Below are 23879 nucleotides of genomic sequence, written 5' to 3' on the forward strand. Positions count from 1 at the left end.
AAAGCATCTCACAATTACTGGACGTTTTTTTTTCTGACTTCTATTTTTTTTCTGCTTTTTTCCCCACCCCAGTGCTAAGTTAGCAGAGTTCAGATATCAAATAATCTCAGTTAATTCTTTTTTAAAGAATTACAATACAGGTAATTTATGGGTTCACATTTTTCTTATTGAAGTGGATTTGCTTGTTGCAGTGCAATATCAAGTCATTCTGTTTCTACTAGGTCAGGTGTCAGAGCCTATGATTTTGACATTTCTTTAATTTTCAGGCAAAGATGAACCCTTTTATGACAGGGATGAAACAAGTTGTGCCCACTTCCACTGCTCGATCAAGGTTTAGACTGATCACGTCCATCAGAGGACTGTACTGTATTGCAACAAAGGAGGGTTTAGTATTGTCAGTGCAATCTCTTCTCTGGTAGTTCTGAGAATGAATTTTCTTATCATTCATCATTATATTCAATTTAACATCCTCTTTACTTGCTGGCATGTGTTGAATGGCTTTTAGAAATTGACTTCCAAGCTAACCTATGCGATTGTCTTTGGAAGTCACTTCTCTTATCTGAGGCAAGGAATTTTTATAAGCTACATGCCTTTCCTGACACAAATCCATTGAAGTGCTCTTATCAAGATACCATCTCTACATGATAATCTGCCAAATCTTATCTAGTGATAGCAACACAGTTCCCCCACACACCCAAGACAGCGACATTAATCAAGCAAAAGACATGTTTATAGTGTAAATCTTACTAGGAGTATGAAAAAAAAGCTGAAGGTAATATGATGGGGGGGGGGTTATAAGTGTCTTCTTTGGCCAAGCAAAACTAGGTGTTACTTTAACTCTTAGCATCTTGTGATCCAAAATGTCAGCAGTATTGAGCTATCTAATAAATGTAATTGTGTTGAGGGTTTACAAGTCAAAAATAAAATCAATTTTATTCTGAAGAGTAGAAAGTGGATTATCGGTATACATTTGACAGCCTCATAACTCTTGCTTCCTATATTTTGCCCTTTAATACACATTTCATGAGCAATGTTTCTGACAAAGGAGGAAAAATGTAATTTTCTGTATTGGGATTTATCTAGACAAGATTTATTATTGGTTAGTTTTTGACCTTGAAGTGGTATGGTTCTTTTTCTTTTTCTTTGTTTTTTTTTTTTTTAGCTCCTTACATCAAGTGGCTTTATACTTTGTCTGGGGTGATTTCCATTTTTTTTTTTTTTAATTCATATCCTAAGTAACAAGAGGATTATATAGATTTTCAAAGATTGAATAAGTTTTAATCAGTCACCTACACAGCACAGAAGGTTACTTTAGTAAATTCATTGAAGTCATAAAAAAAATAAAAAACTCATCCGAGTCTCCTGTATCTTTACAAAGTCACCATTTGGTCATGCATGGAGTATTGTTGTCACAACTGGGCTGATACGTCCACCACTCATCTATTTCTTAAACAGAGTCCAAAATTAAAAAAGAGTATCCAATCCAATAGGTCCCGCACTATCAACTAAGCTCCAACTTCTGTCCCATCTCTGTGTATTATTTTAGTATTTTAATGGAATGTGCTCTGATGAACCCATTGCATTGCATTTTTACTCCCTCACGTAATACCCTCGTGACAAACTGATTTAATAACAAAACCCCTACCCCTACACTGTAGCGATCCCTAGAAGCGAGAAAACCTTTTACTCTGATAGCTTCTTTCTTCGGACTGCTACATTTTGGAATTCCCTCCCTGCTTCCAGCTCTGTACTCACATATAGAAGTTTAAACTGACATCTCGTTCATCTCCTTATATAATGGCCTGTTAAATATAATCCCAAGTAGTAGCATGTTATGTCCAAAGTGGCAATATGCTTTATTTGAGGTGAACAGGGTCAAAAAAAAAAAAAAAAAAAAAAAAAAAAAAAAAAAAAAAAAAGGCATGAAATCATGCCATTTTGTTGAACTCTGTAAGCAAAATGGCACTTTAGATAAATATATCAGTATAATTACAACCGGATAGGTTCTCAAGTCAAAACAACGTTATAAAAATTTCTTAGAGAAAACAGCTGTTAACTGACAAGCTTAGGGCTGTTTTGTTTTCATATCAAAAGTTCAAGTATAAAAAAAAAAAAAAAAAATCCCAATCGTGTGGTGTCAATGTGAGGCCTGATTAACAAATATTTTTCTCATGGTATTTTGCCAGCAGTGCAGAGTTTTCTTTTTGTCGTAACCTTAGACACAAACAATATTGTAAGCCAAGCTACAATAGGCGAATCTCCAAAACCCCCAAAGATGCACAGCCTAAATTTCATCATTATCTCCAATCTGCTCATCCATGATGATAGTGAAAGTGTATGAATTTGACTCATTGACCGGAGAGTTTCTTAGGCAAAGTAACAAAAACAAACTTTATCAAGCAAAACGTAAACAAATATTGTACTAGTTTTTGCACACTAGAAATAACACAAGAACTAATCTAACATTTGCTACCGTTTCACTTGACTATTAAAAGCATAAACATGCACTATTTTAGAATGTGACAAATCGAGAATATTTTCAGGTACTTATGCAGAATAAAAATCCTGTTATCATCAGAATTTTTAAGGCAGTTGACGTAAAATGCTGAAACGTGTCAAAATACTGAGCCAATGAAATCACAACAGCCAATGTCATTTAAGAAAACATTTGCTATCGTTCGTTTATTATAAAAAAATTAAATATTTATCGTGATTTTAAAAAAAAAAAGACAGTAAAAAAATTCTTTTAAAATCTTTTTGCTTGTAATCAGTTAGTTGCTATTTAAAAAATATTTATTTATAAAACTTACCTTACAATGAGTTTTTTTTCAAATTTTCTTAAAGTTTTGTAAAAATTGTCTAATAATTATCAATTGTATTATTTTTGTTACAACAAAAAGAAAATTCGTATTATTTGGATTAATCAAACTACTATTCTCATCTTGAGTGTGATTTTCACAACGTTTTGGTCAATGTAACCTTAGACCTTCTTCAGGTGTATCTTGTCGAACACAGGAATTTGGACAGAATTTCGAGCTTTATTTACTTCATGGGGGTGGGAGTAGCGTGCTCTTGTTCCATCAGCCATGACTGGATAGAGGTCCTAAGTAATTCACAATTGTATTTTTTGGTACCCACACTGAGGATCGAATCTTCAGGAGAATATCACTTTTATAATTGGTCTTTCCAAGTACTCTAACCACTGCGCCACGGGTCCTTGCAGACAATTCTAGTACAAATTTTAAGAGCCTTAAACCTATTTCTAATTGTAAATATCACTATATATATATATATATATATATATATATATATATATATATATATATATATATTGCAATTAGGAAGGGAAGACTTTTATGAAAATGCCAACTACTTAGGTCGAACGACATTAAGATTAGATGGAAGAATCCAACAACATGTATCCAGTAAAATTAGGAACGGAACCTACCTAGTAACGGACGTTGTTACTAACACATACAGGTCTTCAATTACTGATCATTTACTTAAAAACCCGTCTTGTGCAGCGAACTTTAGCACGGACTCTTTTGCACAATAAAAAAAAGAAGTCATGGATCTTTCTTTTGGCATTTTTCGATATCTATTATATAAATCTCACCTCTCCGTTTAAATGTATGTATGTGTGTATGTTCTGCCTAAAACTTTCGACAGAGGCGACGGATTTTCACAAGATTGGTATCGTTTTGAAGCTCAACCCTTCAGACAAATATTGAAAAAATTGGCTAAAAACATTAATTCCTTTACCCTCAACTGGGCACTTTTCTACAAGGAGGGGGTTGCTTTTTTCGCCGATATTTATGAAAGTCATCCCTCTTTTCGACTGACTAGCAATGCTGGGCATCCAGGCTAGTATTACATAAACTATCCGGAAAATTCTTATGATAGCATGGTCCTTATTCTGCATAAGTACCTATTTTCAATATATTTTAGCAACAATCTCAAGTTCTTATTTTTATTTATATAAATTATTAGCAGTGAGCGATTCCTTCTACTTTATGTTTTACTAATCTTTGGCCAAAATAATCCTGATTATTTTCATTGAAATATGTTTATTTACAGAGACTATTTTATTATAAATATATCCTTAAATAAATTATTTACAAAAATAATTAATACTGGAAGTAAAAATTAAAAATATTTTAAAATAAATTAAATTAATGGAAAAGAAAAGAAGTTAAACATTAGAATATTAGCAATTAGACCATGCCTTACCAACCGTTCCAATGTCTCCATATTGTCACTTGTTTCAGACAGTACATCTTTAAAAACCAGAAAACATGTCTGTTGTTGCTATAAACTCCCCAACAATTTTATTTTTATTGAATTTGGAATTCTTTTTGAGATAAGTAATTTGTATAATTTATTTTATTTAATTATTTGCGGACTATTATCTTCATCTTCTAGTTGTTGTTTCACAACGTTTCGGCCAACTATTCCCCTGGCCTTCGTCAGGTGATTAACTTCAATAGGATAGGAATGCCGAATCCAACTACATTCATAGCAATTACTGCCTTCCATAGTTGTTGTCTCACCACGGGTGGGCCAACTAATCCTTTGACCAGCTTTGGGTGGGATTGAAACCGCTAACTTCATACAATGCTCACTTGGAATCGTAGATATTTTGCATCTCTATCCACTGCGCCATGGGCCCCTTCAGATAGAGATGAGGGGTATCTACGATTCCAGGTGAATGCCATCATGCCAAAGTTAAAAGTGTAGTTTTAAAAACATCATCTAATAAATAAAATAAAAAAAAAACAACTGTGTATAAACAATATATCGGTTTGGGTGGTTAACTGGTTGTTTTATGGCATATCAACCCTTTTTAGGTTATTTAATACCAAATCCAGTAATTTTAGAAAAAAAGCTTTTATGTTTCAAGTTATTTATATCCTCAAATATTTAATCGTGGTGTTTAGTTTGATTGTTTTGTAAGAAAACTGTTCTTTTTGTTTTTGACTTTGCAGAACATGATTGAGTCTTTCAAAGGAAAAGGAAAAGGAAAAAAAACTAACATCAATGTTTGGTGCATTTTTCGTCAAGAAACCTGTATCTCCAGACACTAATGCCCTAATAGATATTTCCACTATTAGCAAAAGTGAATCTAGGAGCAAGAGTAACTAAGAGGTCTCACCACTAAATGTCTTTTAAGGTCAAACCCAGGACCAGTTCTAGTTGGATAATCAAAGTAAAACAATAGTGAGATTGATCCTTAAATGTGTGACTATTTGGGAACCCCCACTGCTATAAGTTTATTAGCCATCATGCAGGTTCATGAGGTAAAAAACTAAGGGTTGCACAGTATCTTGTTCTTTGGGGATCGAACCTAGAGCGTTCTGATTCAAAGATAAAATTTTGTTATTTTTGTGCAATGACAACATTTCACTTATGCAAATAGGCATTTCTTTTGCATGGGGAATTCGTGTTAAAAAAAAAAAAAAAAAAAAAAAAAAAAAAAAAAGAGACTTTCTTTCCAGAGAAGAGAGTAAAGTTGACACAACTAGTTGGGACTATGTAGAGTGTTCAGCCAGAGAAAAGATAAAAAAAAAAAAAAAAAAAAAAAACAAGCTGGCGTTGTTTGTGTTGGGTTACTTGATTAACGAGATATGTATTTTGGAGAATTTGTAATTACAATTCCAGAGTCAGATGTTTTGAGAGTTGATGATGCTGTCATGTTTGAAGAATTAATACAATTCAAGAACAAGACATTTTGATTTTTTTTTTTTGTGTGTGTGTGTGTGTGTGTGTGTGTGTGTGTGTGTGTGTGCACGCGCGTTTTCAACTACCACTACAATAAGTTCAGAAGTTGGCCTTTTGGTCAAGATCAAAGTGTAGTATCTGTTCTTCAGATGCTGCACTTCATTTTCTTGTTCTCTTTCGGTGGAGGAGAAATCCTTCACGACTGAGACAATTTTTATTTTTGTACCTTTTCTCCACGTTAAAAAACGACCCTGGTGTCTAACTCTGTCCCGTGGGGAGGCATAGTAAATAGGTACAATAAGTTCAGAAGTGGAAACGGTTATGAAATTATATCATTAAAAAAATTATGAATTCATCTTGTTTCTATAGTAATCAGTAAAATAGTAGGGTAGACTGGCAGTTCAAGTTTAATAGCTTTTCCAAGGATTGGTTCATTAGTTTTAGATGTCACCTTACCACTGGACGTAAGCATTGCAAGAGAGGTGTCATTAAGAGTGGAGGTGAAGATGGTGGGCTCATTGCTTTATATATAAACTCGCAGCAAACATTAAGAGGGAACTCATCATCTTTTAAGAGTCAGTTAGAAGATAACTATGTTTGTATTTATGAGATCCGAGCAGGATTACTCAGCATTGCTAGGGACAAAATTGTAACAACCACTGTTAAAATTTCTATCTCTTGTCTCTTTCCTCATCCCTCTCCCCACCACCTCTGTCCAGTCCATTCCTCTTTCTAGACACACACACAGACAACTTATTCTTATAGATTCCTCAAGGAATGAGTTGGCATGAAGGAATTAACAAGGAAAAATGAATGATTTTTTTTCCTAAATTTTAAATATTATTCATCCAGGACAATATTAATCAAGAAAATACCAACCTTATGGGTATTTGCTTTGTTTTTTGTTTTTTTTCATTTTTAGCCAGACATACAAACATACACACATATAACTGCCCTTTGATATTATAGATATTTTTCTCTTGCAGGCAGATTTATCATTTACTCCAGTAGCAGTGGAGACTTCTGAAGTTGTTAACCCTCATCCAATTGCCTTCCTTCGGAAATTTGGCAGGATCGTGTTTTGGTTAAAGGACAAATCTTTCAAAATGGAGCAGCTCTTGTAGCGTGTTTCACTGGCAGTGGCACAAAGTAATGTTTTCCTGATTATCATTGCGATTGGCAGGGGATATTCTATCCCCACCCACAAAATATGTTCTGATTTTGAGAAACTAGTGTTCAAAAAAATAATGTTCGCAGGGTAAAAATCCAGAACTTGTAAACAAAAATTTAAATCGATTAATAGCAAACGCAGTAGAATTAGATTCTCTCTTGATCTGTATATTTTTAACATGAGGAAATTATATGTAAGACTTAATTTAAAAATTTTCATTGCATTGTCTTATCAATACATGAAAACAAGTTGGCAGCTAAGCTGATGGTTTCACTTTGCTTAACGGTGTTGAAAATATAGTAAAAATAAAAAGATTTAAAAATGCTTACCCTACCACTAACACTAAGTCAGAGTGGCAATTCCCTCCTCCCCAAAATACCTTGTAAAACCACATTTAATTATCCAAGTTTAACTTTGTTAATCACAGGCAATTAAGTGCGATTTTATGAGGGGTTTGCCACTCAAACTTAGAGTTAGAAGTAGGGTAAGTATTTTGTTTTATTGTTTTTATTATCTTTATAACATGAAATTAACCAGAGTTAAGCCATCACTTTGGTTACCATATTGTTTGATAAGACACACGGACATTGAAATAAAATTTTAAAATAAAAAAAGTCTTAGTTTCCAAATGTTAAAAGTAAAAATTATTTTATTTATTAGTTTTTTTTATTTTCGACCGTTAACTATTCTGTACTTTACCTATTTGCAAAAAGTAGATCTTAGTAAATATCCATAACAGAGAAAAAGTTAAAAAAAAAATGATGTAAATATACTATCAGTTTGTGTGTTAACAATTAAAAAAAAAAAGTGATTTAATTCCTTTTCCCTACCTTCTTGTATTGATTAAAAGAAAGCAACCAAAAGAGTTGGCAATCATTAGATGAGAAACCTTTTATTGCAATATGCACAACTAACAGACTAAAATGAAAATGTGTTAAGATGTGACGCTCTTAAAAAGCTTCATGCAACAGGTCAATTATGTACTATCGGAATCGCAGATTTCATTTCCTTAATCGCTGGCATAAAAGTGCGTTATTCTATCAACACTTAAATGAACAGAATCATCAAGTAATTCTGGTTGCTGCTTCTCAAATGATACAAAGCACCAATCAATGAATACATCAGCTTTCTAACAATCAATAAAGTGCTTTCATTTTCTTAAAATGGATCACATTCAGGTGTGATACTATCAACGTTGCCCCCTCCTGCCTCCCTAGATGTTGGGAAGAAAAAAGACTAACATGAAAAGAGGAAATAAATTTATCAGGTGAACAAAGGCATAGGAAATGGAGTTGGTGGAAAGACAAAGGCAGAGGAAGTTGTTCATTAATGCACACAAAGGAGAGCTGAGGTAGGGTTGTAACCAACGTGTGACAGATGATGGGGGAGAGGACAAACAAAAGAACCGGATAATTTTTTAAAGTTGGTTTGCAAGCACTTTGGGGAGTGGCTATGAGATTTATGACAGTGGGGATGAATAGCAACAGTTAACAACAGTGACAGTAAAGGACAGTCTAGTTGAGGCCAGTTGGACATAGTTGAGGACAATTGTGAGTTTGGCTCGGTCAAAGGTAGATCATGGCTTTGACCAGACTGGGAGTGCTTTGGAAGATGAAGATGAGCTGGCATCAACTGACTAACTTAGTCTTGACAGAAAATCTAAGACATGGATGTTAATGCTTAGAGAGTAGTTTCCCATGATTGTGTCACACATGCACCCAGAGTGTAACTATTGTAAATATTTAAAGAAAGTATTGAGTTGTTTTATTTTATTTTTTTATACTTGTGAGCCAGTGCATCCTTCGGCAGCCAACAATGCATAAGAGATGACACATCTAGGACCAGAATGAGAAGATGAAAGAAAAGAAATCCATGGTACACAACGTTGGGGTGGGCAATGTTATGATCAGGGTGACATGTGATCTTACACAGGTAAAAGAAGGTTGGCTTACATGTGTAAAACATTCATGGCAAACACTCGTCTAGCTATAACCACTATTAGCAATCCCCCTTACTCTTTATTTGTGCCTAAAACTAAACGAAAATTCTATAAACAAAGCTTTCTTCCCAGAATTGCTCATCTAAGTAACAATATCGTGGAACTGATTTCCAACTGACTGATGGTCGTTTCCAAGTCAAGTTTCTCAAAAATGTACAAAAACAACAAGTTCAATAAGTTCTTATTGAGCCATCCTCTCAAATATATAATTTTTACTCAATTTCCAGCATTACTAATTATCATGGTGTTATCCCACCTGACACTCATTAACCATCGACGGCCTTGATTAGTAGTGACTCTATAGTATAAAAAAAAAAAAAAAAATAAAAATAAAATTTTTTTTAAAGTGAGTCTTAAAGACAGACTTAGATTTGATGATCTCGGTGGAATATTAAATCTAGATACTATAGAGAAAGGTGTGCAGAACAGGAGATTCTGTTGGTTTGGTCACATTGAAAAAAATAGAGAGAAGTTTTTAGGGTTAGTAGTTGAGGTAGCACGGTAACCTGGCAGGACTTTCTCTAATATTTCTTTCCATATGGAACACACATGCATCACACAGATATACACACAACCATTGAGTTTTATATATAGAAATTAGTTAACTGCATACAGAATATAAAAGAATTGCATAAATATAAATTTAGATAGTATATAAAATTCCAGAGAAAAAAATCCCATCAGCTTGAAAGATTATATTGTTCTCTCAAAGTAAACTGCATTCTTTTTCTGTGGAAAAATGATAACTGATAAAGATGCCATGCAGTCTGTGATTTTAATAGGTATCAGAAAACCGCCAGTTAAATGTGCGAAAATTGGTAAATATAGTGAAATTCCCTCCAATTCCAATTTGTGATAACTCGCTTATTTTTTTTTTTGGGGGGGGGGGGTATTTTGATAAAATTTGGATGTAAATAAAATTTAATCTTTTCTCTTTAAAAATGTACCTTTTTTCTCCCAAGTCATTAATAACTCCCCCTTCCAGGTCACTTCAAGTTATGCTACTATGGTCAGTGAGAAGCAATTTATTTTTAATATAGGGTCCTAAGTTGCCTATCACACACACACAAACAAATTCAAGTTGACAATTTTAGTGAACGATAAATTTTTCCCTATTATCAAATAGTGTTTTTGTCTGTTTCTATATGGTCAAAATCTGAGGATCTTTTTTTTTTTTTTTCACTGATTTACCGTTTAAAGAAATATCTAACTTGATTTTATACTCTTTTGTACCATATTACAGAGATTCAACATGTTAGCTATTGAAATGAACCTTATTTGAACTACCAAAACTATGGTTTTATGATGTTTTTGTACGTTTTTGTGAAATAATGGGATTTTCCCAATGTTTATGATGGCTTGAATCATTGTTTTCATTATAATTAATTTTCATTTACCACAAGATGATATGACATTTGTCAGAACTTTTCACTTGTTAAAAGCTTGCATTTTTAGCTATACACTAAACATTGATTTCCGGATCAATAATACACAAAACAGCAAATTTTCTGGCACAGAAAACCGATATTGCCAACAAACTTTGCCCAGTAAAAGTTTAATGGCTAATTTTGCTACCAAAGTAAATTTGGTATCATAATTTATGTTTTATAAAAATCTATGTGGCCACATTAAAAGTATTTTTTAGACATAATCTAAATAAAATTTTAGTTTTGAATACCTAATTAGATCATGTAACCGGTGATTCAAAAGTTGAACCTTCTTCAAACGCATAGAGTTAGATTCAGGAATATCCCACTTAAACTTGGGAATCTTTATATCGAACTCAGAGAACCTAACCAGAATTTCAAACTCAATTCTTTATTTAAGCCACAGAAATAGATTGTTCTCATTCTGTCAGCCATGACTAGATAAAAGTGTTAATTTATATATTTTTTAGTTCTATGCGTCTTCAGTAAGAATTAGCCTTCAAAAGACTGTATCTATTTACTTGTCTCCATAAAAAGGTAGAGTTAGACATAAGGTCAGGTTTTAATGCTGGGAAATCCAGCTCCCTAAAAAGGGGCATTCTGGATTTAGACAAAAATTAAAATTGCTTCAGTCTACAAAAACCTTTCTTTCGCTGACCTAAGAAAGAACAGGTGAAGTTTAATATCAAAAAACATACATGTTGCTCAGAGTCAAAAAAAACAAGAAATGTATTGTTCTCATTTTCATTTGTTATTGTTGTATCATATTATTGGTAATATAATTATGTATTTAGCTACAATCTATGTTTAAAATATTACTTTGTCTGGCCAAGACAACTACTAATGAAACATTTTTAAATAATCACTCAAGAATAAAATATCAGCCAAGGCTGTCTGTTTGTATGTATGTTTATATGTCTGCCTAAAACTTTTGACATAGGCGACGGATTTTCACAAGATCAGTATCGTTTTGAAGCTTGACCCTTTGGATGACAAATATCGAAAAATTGGCTAAAAACATTAATTCCTTCACCTTCAACTAGGCACTTTTCTACAAGGAGGGGTTGCTTTTTTTTGCCGATATTTTTTAAAGTCATCCCCTCTTTTCGATTGACTAGCCTTAATTTAAACCTTTGCCACTTTCGATTTGGCAATGGATGCAACAGCAAAGACGTCACATTTTTTTTTTTTACATTCTTCTCTTGCTTTGCGGTATGGGTTCGAGCCTGCCTGCCTACTACCACTTTTTTTTTTTTTGCTCAGCACACACCTCCAAACACTCGGGCAATGCCAGGCACCAAGGCTAGTTTCTATTATAAATTAATAAATTACCTTGGATTAAATAAAAGAATCAGTTGAAAATTTCTTCAAGGTTATAGATGACAAAAGATACATAAAGAAGGTCGGAGAGATTAATGTCTAAAGTGTTATGAAAATGACCGAAAAATGTAAATACTAAGACAACTAATAGTAGTAGGTGTCGTTCATACCAGTTCAGGATATGTCTTCAACAATCAATCTGACAATGACTACGTTACTTTCAGGCTGAGATATGAATAGAGAATTCTGACAAAACTGCTCAATTATTTTTTTTTGTAAGCCAGAGTGCACTTCACCTAGTGAATTTTTATTTTTTTAAAACCTTACTTGACCTCGTGTCTAACCTCCTGCAAAGGAGATATATAAACATACTGTAAAGTCTGATTATATTTTTGCTAGTGTATAATCTTGAGCTTGCTAATAAACAACCAATTATGACAATTTCTTGTTGACGTATGCTACCCCCTCTCCAAGGATGAGAGTAATGCCAGAGTGATGATATACCCACAGAACAGGTTCTACACTACACCCCATCCCAAAAAGGGGGTGGTAATGGTTGGGAGAACAGTGTTCTGTTATGATACTCCTTCTCAACAATGGAGGAGGTAATGGCTGGGAGGATGGTATCATAACAGAACAGAAACTACACTACACCCTCCCTAAATTTAACACTAAAAGATAATTCAATATTGGCTTCAGATATAAAAGTAATAGTATAGTTTTGGCTTCAGACAGACAAAAACCAAATCTCCATTAGTAAAAAAATTATTAAACATACCCTTTCTGAAGAGTATTGCTATAGAAATTAAATTTAACAATGTAGCTTATAAAACCAATGAAAGATTTTGGTAGAAATGCACGTGAAAGTAATCTCATTTTTTTTTTCTTTTCTTTATTTAAAAGATTAAAAAAAAATTAAATTTTTTTTAACCCACTTTTCTTTTTCTGACTTAAAATAGGAAAGAGATTAGTATTTTCATTTCTTTCTTTCCCTTTAATTACATGCTATGAGGTTTGAAAGTCTGTGTTTGAAAAAACAGTTGGAGACAAAAAGAGAGAGGGAGGGACACATACACACACAAAACATTTCAATGATTCAACGAACTAATAATAGAGTTGTTAACTTTGTTTCTTTAACCTTTACATATGTTTTCCTCATCTCTTCTCAACTTTTAGTAGATTGTTCAAAAAATAAATAAATAAATAAAATAACCGATTTTTCTACTCACTTTTAAAAGTTAATTAATGTTGCTATTCTTGTAGTTTTCTTTATAAAAAAAATTGTATATGTTTTGAATCTTTGGAGATAAGGATGTATTATTTGAATTCTCCAGAATACCGGTTTCATCTTGAGCATTATTTTCAGCTTTCGATCAATGTAACCCCCAAGCTTCTTCCGGTGCATCTTGTCAAACTTATGGGACAAATAAAATTATAGACGGAGAAGAATGGTGGAGAGTAAGATGACTCAAAGAAGCAGTACATATGTGGGGTGATGATCACCTATTAAGCAGGCAGGGCTACTATAGAATTTGACACAATATGGGAACCATATATATATATATATATATATATATATATATATATATATATATATATATATCCAAGATGGCCGACCAATAACAATGTGTGTGGGGATGGAATTTCTTTTCTCCAAACGAACGCACCAGGTTCATGTACAAAATTAACTTTTTGTTGGTAACATCTGATGGAAATCACATCTGATGAGTTGATGAGAAAGAAAATTTTTATGAAAACATAAAATTGTCATCCCATTAACGAAACGGCTGTAATGAAGAGATACAGGATGAAATAAACAAGACTTATATAAAAGAAAAAATGTAAGTCTTTGAATTTCAACAAAATTTTGTACTATATATATATATATATTTTTATTTTTATATTTTGTGTACAGAAAGTTGTTAGTTGAGACAGATCATTGGTACCGTCGGTTTCAAGCCCGATAATAAGGTATCCTTATCAAGCTCTCTTCGGCCAATATTCGTCTCTGAAGAAAGCTTGATAAGGATACCTTAAACGGGCCTTATTATCGGGCTTGAAACCGACGGTACCAATGATCTGTCTCAACTAACAACTTTCTGTACACAAAATATAAATATGCTCTTACAATTTGGATTTTCCTTTTAATTAAGCACTCTGCTGGAAATCTTTTTCCAAAAAAAAAACTAATCATATATATATATATATATATATATAGGGAGAGAGAGAGAGAGAGATAGTAATAACGAGGTGATGTATAGTTGGTAAGTAGTAAATATAAAAATAGGTTTAATGCTCATAAAATTCATATTAGAACTGTCCACAAAGATCCATGGCATAGTCGATAAACTACTTGATAATTCGGTTGTAAGTTAAACTCTTCTATTTTTGTAGTTTTTTTTGTATATAAATATATACATGTTTGATAACTGATGTGCACTCATTAATGAATTTATAATTTTTCCAGAATAAAATTTTAAAACGTAAGCCTTGAACAACATGAAGAAATGTGTATACTTTTCTTAAGAGTTCAAATTCGGTCATAATATTCTCCAAACAGCCACCAATATCAATAGAAAATGGCGAGAAGAGTCCACAAGTTATCAGACAGCATGTTAAAGGCGGACACACAACTCCTCTTTTTAATGGAGGATTTATTAGCTTAAAAAAGCTGCCAATATCAACAGATCATGGAAAGTTTGCAAGTGATCGAACAGTATGAAGATAGTTTTGAAAAAAGTCACTAGTGGTAATGAGAATCTTGAAGGTGAAAAAGGTAGACGACAGTTTTGTATTCTTTGCTATGAACGTTTGAAAACGTTGAATAACACTAATGTTAATGGTACTTACACAGAACAGGAACCGTGTTATTGTCAGAATTTTCCAGGCAGTTTATGCAAAATGCTGTAAAATGCAGAACCAATGAAGTCTCAGCAACCAATGTCATTTAAGAAAATATTTATTTGCTGTCATTGGTTTATTATATATAAAAAAAATAAATATTTATCTTGATTTGGAAGAAAAAAAGCCATAACAAAAGAAAAAAAACATTTTATAAAAAATTTTTTTTATTTGTTATCAGTTGTTTGTTATTCAAAAAATATTTATTCAAAAAACTTATGAGTGTTTTTTTCTTACATTGTCCAATCATTATTCATTATATTTTTTGTAACAACAAAAAGAATATTGTTTTTTAATTAAATTTTATTGAATTATATTCATAACTAGTCTGAGTGCCCGGTGTTGCCCGGGTATTTGGAGGTGTGTGTTGAGCAAAAAAAAAAAAAAGTGGTAGTAGGCAGGCAGACATACCAAGAAGGAGGAAAAGAATGCAAAAAAAAAAAAAAAAAAAAAAAAATTTGCGTTCATCGCCAAACCAGAAGTGGCAAAGGTTTAAATTAAGGCTAGTCAATTGAAAATATCGGCAAAAATTGCAACCTCACCTTGTAGAAAAGTGCCCAGTTGAGGGTAAGGAATTACTGTTTTTAGCCAATTTTTCAATATTTGTCGCCCGAAGAGTCGAGCTTCAAAACAATACCAATCTTGTGAAAATCTGTCGCCTCTGTGGAAAGTTTTAGACAGACATACATATAAACAGACAGGGAAGATTTATCTATCTTCTATAATATAAAAGTGAAAAGGCATGTTTGTGTGTGTGCTTGTTTTGTGTGTCCAGCAAAGGCTTCTGGGGGGGGGGGCGCTCAGGTGGGGGTACCATTTCTTAGAACTTTTTATATACTCCCTAGATTATATCTATGATTTGCGAAAGGAAGTCGTGTCTATCTTTTATTTGATCGGCTTTTATTTTATAAAATTCCTGCTATTCTGTCTTCTCGCGTGTTTGTTCATGTTTTTGTATAAAAGCGAATCTAAATCAAAAGCGAAGTTGTGTTCTCAGCCTTTTGTGCCGGGACGTCCAGAAAGCAATGAGCTTTTATCAATGTGGGGATACTCCCCTTTTTATGGGGAGCTGGTTTTCCTTAACATCTTGGGGAAACAAACAAATACACAGAAAGCTTCAAGCTTAACTGGCTTGCAGCCAAAGTTAAGTGCGTGATGTTTATGCACCTGTGTCAACTCATTCACTTAAGTTTTTAATCGTTTAATTTCAACCATTCTCACTTCCTCTGCCCTCTTAGTGTCGCGGTAAGACATCATGTTTTCTTTCACTTTCTTTTCCACCTTCGCCTCAAGGTTTCGGGTTCAAGCCTACCTGCCTACTAACACTTTTTTTTTTCCTACACACACACACACACACAAATAAACATCCACTAGTATTATAGATAACAGAAATTTTTTTTTTTTTGAAAATTACAACAATAGCACAGCACTGAAATGTCTTGAACAGTGTGTGATCATTTAAAACCAAGTGATACATTGCAAAGATTTGATAAAGGGAACTTGCATAAGTTCTATGAATAAAGGTAGTTTCAGAACTTCCGTAGTAGTAATGAGTCATAAAGATGTTTAAGGACGGTAATGCACTCTTCACAATGAATACTTAAAAGCAAAACACATACCAAAATGTCAGATATTGTCAGTATGTCAACAGTGTCCAACCATCTAAAGTAAACTGATAAAATGTAAACTCTCGATAAACGGATACACCACAAGCTCAATGAACAGTTCAAGTAGTTCAATTTACAATAAAATCATTTAAAAATCGCCACAAATCATTTTTGTTTCCATATTTTAAAAAATATTAATCAGAAGCGCTCAAATATCAGCTGACATGATATTGTAAACAAACACAGACGGAATTTGATGAACGACATTATCATTATTATTTAAAAAATTTATTATTGTGAATTAGTCCACCAGGCAAATTATTCCTCGTAATATATAATAATCAACAGAGGATTGATTCTATAATAATTCATACACAATCTGCATGAATTAAAATATGTTTAAGCATATAATAATTAAGGCTATGACAAGAGTATATTCTTGACTCTCGTGTATATATCTGACACAATTAGACAGTTAATCAATTGAGAATCACATCACTATCTAAAAAAATAAGATATTAACTGATATATACTCAAGAATCAAAATAATGAAAGGAATATGCTCTTGTCATAGCCCTAATAACAATTCATACACAATCTACATAAATTAAAATATCATATTTAAGCATATTATATGACTGGGCAATGTCAAATGCTTTTATTTTGACAATATGAACTGTCACATCGGCCTTCCCCTTCTTGTTTTAACAGACAGTACGATGATTTGAAGTTAATGCTAAAAACAGATCATTTTATTAACTGTTTAGCTGAAAACATTCTAACGTTTTTCCTTTTAATTTGATCATGTGACCTTTCACTTTTAAACCAAAAGTTTTTCTTTTCCTTTCTTTTTCAAAATAAACATCTATCTATATATATAAAAGTGAAAATGTGTGTATGTATGTTTGTATGCCTCGCAAAAACTTTCGACACGGGTCACGGATTTTCACGAGATCAGTATCATTTTAAAGTTCCAATCTTCGCCTGACAAATATCGAAAAATTGGCCAAAAACATTAATTTCTTCACCTTAAAATCATCAGTTTTCTACAGGGAGGGGTCAGCAAAAACCATCCTCTCATGACAAGTTTGCTTCTACGCATGCGTCATATGACGTCGGAACATGATTTACTTTAAATATTAAAAAAAAAAACAGACACAATTTCCTCAACGTCGTCTTAGCTCAGTTGCTTAGAGTGCGGCCTCATTATCTAAAGGTTTTGGGTTTGAATCGTGGTGTGAGATGTCTTTTTTTTTTTTTTTTTGATTTTTTAAATTTTAATATTGAAACAGGGTTATTTAAGCCATTTTTCACGTGCTTTTTTTGGTTTTTATTTTTCAGATTTTTTAAAGTTTTAACGTTCGTTTTTCTGTTTTATTTTTCGCGTTTTCTTTTGTTTTTCCCATTTTTACATTTAACATCATTCGTTTGCCTTATGTTAGTTTTTTTTGTGTTTTTTTTTTAATATTTACTTCGCTTATTCTTATGTTTTGATTAACACCCCCCCCCACCCCCGCCCGAGCCCACACACCTCGAAAAACCCGAGCAACACCGGGTACACCCCCCGCTAGTCTATATATATAAAAGGCAAAATGTGTGTGACCATTTCGTGTATGTCTCGCAAAGGCTTTTCTCGTACACGCTCCCGGGAGGAGGGGGTAACGATCGCTTAGAAGTATTTATATAGGCCGTATATAATAATATCTAAGATTTGAGAACGCATATAGCATCTAGATTTATTTACGTCGACTTTTACAAAATTATTGCTATTTTGGCTTCTTGCGTGTTGATTGGGCTTTTTAGTATAAATAAAGTGAAACTAAACTCAAACGGACGTGTTTTACGGCATCGCGCCGGGAAAAATGTCCAGAAGCAATCAGCTTTGATCAATCTTGTATATCAGACAATTGCTATTCAATCTGAACAATTGGGAGCTGCTTTCCCCCTCCCCAACATCTGTTGGGGAAAAAAAACAGTCAAATTTGGATAAACAAACCTAAATGTGGCCTCGGCGCAAAAGTTAACTGCGTGACTTCTATTTGACCTTCTAAATTAGGTCAAATGGAAGTAGCAGAGTTAACTTTTATTGCGGCCACCTGTTTTTAATAGTTACATAAATAAATTCAAACATGTCTCCGTTGTATGTCACGGTGGCCCAATGGTTAACATCGCACTCTTTTTTTTTTCACACTTTAATTTCCAACTTTGTTTCAAGGGTTCGGGTTCGATCATCATACTCATCTACCAAAACATTTTTTTTAATTATTTTACCCCCCCCCCCCCCAGAGTTTTGATTTACCTCAAAACACCCGGGCATTGCCGGGTACCCCCCGCTAGTATATATATATATATATACATATGAAAGCGAAAATGTGTGTGTGTATGTATGTTCACTTTTTTGTGTATGTCTGAGAAAGGCTTTTTTCAGAGAAGCGATCGGTCAGCTCACTCCTTAAAACTTTTTATATCACGTCTAAATGATAATATCTACGAGTTAATGGGGGTCGCCTGTCTATTTAATTTGCCCGAGTTTGAAAGCTAGTATATATATAAATGGTAAATTGATATATTATTTATAATTAGCAAGTTAGTACAAATGTTTTAGCTTTATTTTAAAATGATTAAAAGTTATTTTTTATTATACTTTAATGAAAAACCTCTATAGTAGAGAGCCATTATGAAGTACAATAATAGCCCAAAAAGGGATGATAAAAATCAATTATCCAATTGCGAATATTAAATGTAGTTGTCCTCAGCAATTGTTAGCAGTATCAATCAATTTAGTCAGAAAAGCATTGAATTGTAAAGAATTACAGGTAAAGAATGGTTGTGTTAATCCAGTCAGGATCAGCAGTGGTTCTTGTCTTGTGTCAAGACAAAAAGCTTTAACTAAAAAATTAAAAGCGATTCAATAAATTTTATACAGTAAGTCTAGTACCTTATTGGTCTGTTCTTTTCACCCCTGGCTATAAATATAATCATTCACATCTTTGTGATTATATCCAGTAAAATTATGCAAAAAATATTGCACCATATGTTCTAACTTTATTTTAAATGATTAAAAGTTTTTTGTTTTTTTTTTTATCATAGTTTAATGAAAAACCTATTTTTTTAGTTAGAAAATATACAAAGCGGAAACTCTTAACTGGAAACAAATTGGCATGCACATAAACGTTATAACAAATTCTTCTTTGAAATCATGAATGAAAGATGTTTGTAAATTAGCAGAATTATGGTTGATTGACTGAAGTACAAATTGTAATCAAATTGCAACATTTTGCCATAGAAACGGATGAAATTGGCATTTTTCTCATGAGTGATAACAGCACATTTTTATGACTAGATCATTCAAATAAATTATTCAAAATTTTGTGGTATACTGATATTTTACAGATTTTCGTGAAAAATGGTAAAAAAACAATGTAGCTCATGGCAAAGAAAATTTTATATATATATATATATATATATATATATATATATATATATATATATATATATATAAGTTCTAATCTAATCTTCAAATCAATCATTTTGAGGAAGTCTTAGAAGAAAGACAAAAAGCTGATGATGATTATATAACCAATTTTTCAGTTTTCTTTTTTTCATATCTGAAACCTTAGATAAAATTCTTTTATCATATTTAAATGCATTCTTTTAAAACATTTTTTGTACTCGATTTCATATATAATAACGTTTTATCTATTAGCCTTTACAGACAGATTAAAATACAAAAGTTTTTGACAAGAAAATATACTTCTAACATTCGTTTTTACAAAAATAATTCTCACAACGTATTTTGAGAGCATGCTGTTCAATTTTTATACGATTTAAATGATATGGTTGCTCAATAATTGATTATTATTTGTTGCTTTGAAAAGTTTTTTTTTTAACATGCATAAGTATTGTCTTCAGTTAAAAATACCTACTGATGTCTAATTAAAATGCTAGCTCTAAAAGTCAGTCTTTTAATTGCACATTACTGTTACCTTATGACAATGCATAGTTTTGTTTATATCAATATGGCACATGGTTTGTATACTTTTACACATCTCTTCAGTTGTATTTATATAACTAGCAGGGAGACCCGACGGTGTCTGGGATTGAATAAGGATCAACAAATGTTCTATCATCCTATACTTTTATTGTCATAGACATCAGTGAAATTGCGCAGTTTTTATTTAAATCGATTGATTGCCTGTTCTAGTTAGCCCCCCCCCCCTGCAAAGTACCAGGAGGAAATTTCACATGCCTCCTTGCAGTGATTTAGTCCACATTACATTGTAGTCTACATTGTACTGTAGTGAATCTACTGTTGATTTTATAAAATTATCTGCAAATAATGGCTCCATTTAAAGTTTAAAATGCTCAAGTCAATTATCATGGTTCAATTCTGCTCTAAAAAGAACCAACTGTTGATTTTATGAAATTATTTATACATAATCACTTGAATTCAAGTTAAATGTACAAAAGTCAAGTATCATGGTTCAATTGTGATCTAAAATGAAACATTCATTTCAAATATGTCCTTGTCTTGTAAAAGAATCTGCAGTTGATATTTTAGGCTGGGCTTGTTGTGATGTTAGGTTGTATAAAAGTGTTAACTTCAGTCAAAATTGGACTTTCTTCTTTAATCAAATGTTTTCAATTATCGATTCATTATTCATCAGACACATTCAGATACAAAACCTACATAAGAACACTCCTAGACACATCAAACACCTTCATGTGAAATTTTCAAAAATATCAGTCCATCTGCTTCAAAGTCCATAGGCAATGAACTCGCACAAAGTTCTTTTTATATAATGGTAGAGATAATTGTTATTGTCGATCTACACAGCATCGTTTTCAAATCATTTCTTTATATTTGGGACATACCACTCAAACAAAATACAACTTTATTTCACTTTGTTAATAAAATGGAGCTTTAGACTAATTTTGTGATTGTCATGTGACAGTTTTATGGACGTTGCTGTAGATAATCGTTTTATACAACTCTCAATTGCACTTTTATACACGAGCATAGATTAAAGGAAAAAGTAAGAAAAGGAAAAGAAAACATTAAACAAAAATAGTAAAGCATAAAAAGTAGGAGCACATTTATATCAATACTAATGAGTGTCATTGGGACATTGCATGATGATTAATCGCTCTTCATTCAGTCGATTTAACAGCATATTTTATTCACAACTTTAAGATTTAATCTTTCTTTAATAAGCAAACATTTATTACTTTTTTTTTTCTTAGTGTAAAATAATAGCAGTATTTAATTGTGTTTCTTTCATTAACGTTTGTATACTTGTATAAAATGTAAATAATGCAAAATAATTTTTAAAATTAATCTAGTGGACAGAGCTTATCAATGAGATAGTGACAATTACAAAGACCCATTTCAACCACCAATTACCATAGCCAATAAAACTACCATCCATCATGTAAATTCCTCAGCTTAATATTCACAGGTAACATGAATTAGAACAAATGCATAGAAGACATTGCCAAGGTTGCTGCAAGGAAGGTAGGCTTCCTTTATCAGACTAGAAAACTTCTTGCACCTGCCAATACCCTATCTCTGTACAAAACCACTATTCACCTATGCATGGTGTATTGTCATCATCTGGGCTGGTGCACCAACTACTAGCCTCACCTTTTCAGACAAAATTCAAAAGTCTCATCTAATAGGTCTCACACTATCTATCAAGCTCCAGCCCCTGTCCCATCACTGCAATGTTGCATTCCTGTGCTTGTTTTACAAGTACTCATGGAATGTGTGCTGGACAAACTTATTGCACTAGCGCCCCCTTGATATAAATATCCTACAATCAGAACAATCCCACCCTTTCATAACTTGTTCCCTTGAGCTGCTAATCTTTGGAATTCTCTCCCTGTTTCCATGACTGTACGGACATGCAGAAATTTAAATATAATATGAACAAATATCATGCTGCACAACTCCTCACTAAGCTAAAGCTGCCCCTATTTGTAGGACCACTAATTCACTACAGTTTATGTCTTTGTAGCACTATGCCTTCTTTGGAGTTTGTAAAAGTTATTAAAAAAAAAAAAAAAAAAAAAAAAAAAAAGGATCGCTTACACAAGGGCTATGTTGTGAAAGGAGATGGCTATTTACAGATTCGAATAAACAAAAACAATTATTTCAGAATTTGGAGTGGAGATTAGTTTCACAGAAATTTAATTTAAAATATTGCCTTATTTCAGGGCCATTTTAATGTTTTAAAGCAGTTAACCATTTTTTTATGGTAGATAATCTTGTACACTTTTGTTTTTGTTTTTTTGTTGACAGTTCTGTGTGATTAAAAGAGAGTCTTTGTATGAGGGAGAAGAGACTTACCAATCGGACTTGGGGTTAACGAAGGGTTTTTGTTTTGGAAAGTGTTGCCATTCGGATTTAGGGTTAGTAGTAGGGATTTTCTTTTAGCGGTTGACCCGTCACTCATTTATTTCTTCTTATACTAACTTTCCAGCTTGAAAAATTATCAAAATAATTTATAGTGCTCTTCTAAAAGGCAAAAATGGCCAGGAAATGAGAGATCATTTTATGCTAAATTTATATTCAAAACTGATCCTCTTCTCCTACTCTGAATCTTAAGCTATTGTTTATATTTTTTTTTATCCTGCCAAGATTTTTAGGGTGTTCACGCAATCACCTAAAGAAAAAGAAAAGCAGAATTTTATGTTTTTTATAAATTGGCAGCAAGAAAGCCATTTATTACTAGAATTAAACCCAAGTCTGTAAACCACATTTACAAAATTTTTGAGAAATTAAAGTGCTTTGGTTTTTAAAATATGACTATTTTAGTAGAATTAGCTTGAAATCTGATTACCCAAAGCATTTTATGGTCAGTGATTATTGCTACTTAAAGGAGAAGATAATGCTTGTGAGGATGGTCTCATGACAGAGCAAATATTACATTGGCCCTCACTCAGAATTGAGCATTGAAAGATAGTACATTAGTCTGAAACAGTATAGCATACTGAATAGAGCATTAAATGTACACTAGTACATTAGCAGTAGGCAATGCCTTTTTCTCTTCCCTGCAACCTCTTTCCCACAGAAGAGATGTTGTGAACCTGTCTCTGCTCTATCCTTATTTTCATGGCAAGTGCTCATCTGAGCTTCAATCTATGGTGCCCACCCCCCTTACCAAATTTTCATAAAAAACACTCAATTAACTACAACCACTATCAACAATTTCTCCCACTCTCTATTTGTGCCTAAATCCAAATTCAATGAACAGAACTTCTTTTCTAGAATTGCCCACTGTTCCACAGGCCTTCTTCCCATCTGATTACAATATGGTAGCCATCAAGTCCAATGTAAACAAGTTCTTATTGAGCTGCCCTTTAAATAACCCAAATTATACCCGATCTACACCATTCACGATTACTACACTACCACCTTACATTCATTAACTCTTATCCTCAAGTGATCTTTGGGCCTTGATAAATGGTGACTCCCTTGTAAAAAAAAAAAAAGAACAGTTTAGGTTCGTCCTCAAACAGATACCAAATTTACAGTAAAACTCAAATTACTGTCTGGTATGTGCTAAGTTTTATATATATATATATATATATATATATATATATATATATATATATAGTCAGTTTCACAACAAAATAATGTTAAGGATAACTGAATAATAATAAATAAAAAACTTTCTGATTCTTTTTTGTATCTACAGACAATAAGAATTTGTAAATATTCATAAATAGCATGG

The 23879-nt window shown here is 32.6% G+C and overlaps 1 protein-coding gene across 4 annotated transcripts in view; it reads right to left on the reverse strand.

Annotated features, from left to right (window-relative positions):
* The window catches only part of LOC145297519 (uncharacterized), a 283825-nt gene that overhangs the window by 149975 nt on the left and 109971 nt on the right, over positions 1-23879 (reverse strand). The gene's annotated exons all lie outside the window — the stretch shown is intronic.

The sequence above is a fragment of the Euprymna scolopes genome, chromosome 2, assembly GCF_053919585.1.
Source record: "Euprymna scolopes isolate OS-2025 chromosome 2, ASM5391958v1, whole genome shotgun sequence".
Lineage (NCBI taxonomy): Eukaryota > Metazoa > Mollusca > Cephalopoda > Sepiida > Sepiolidae > Euprymna > Euprymna scolopes.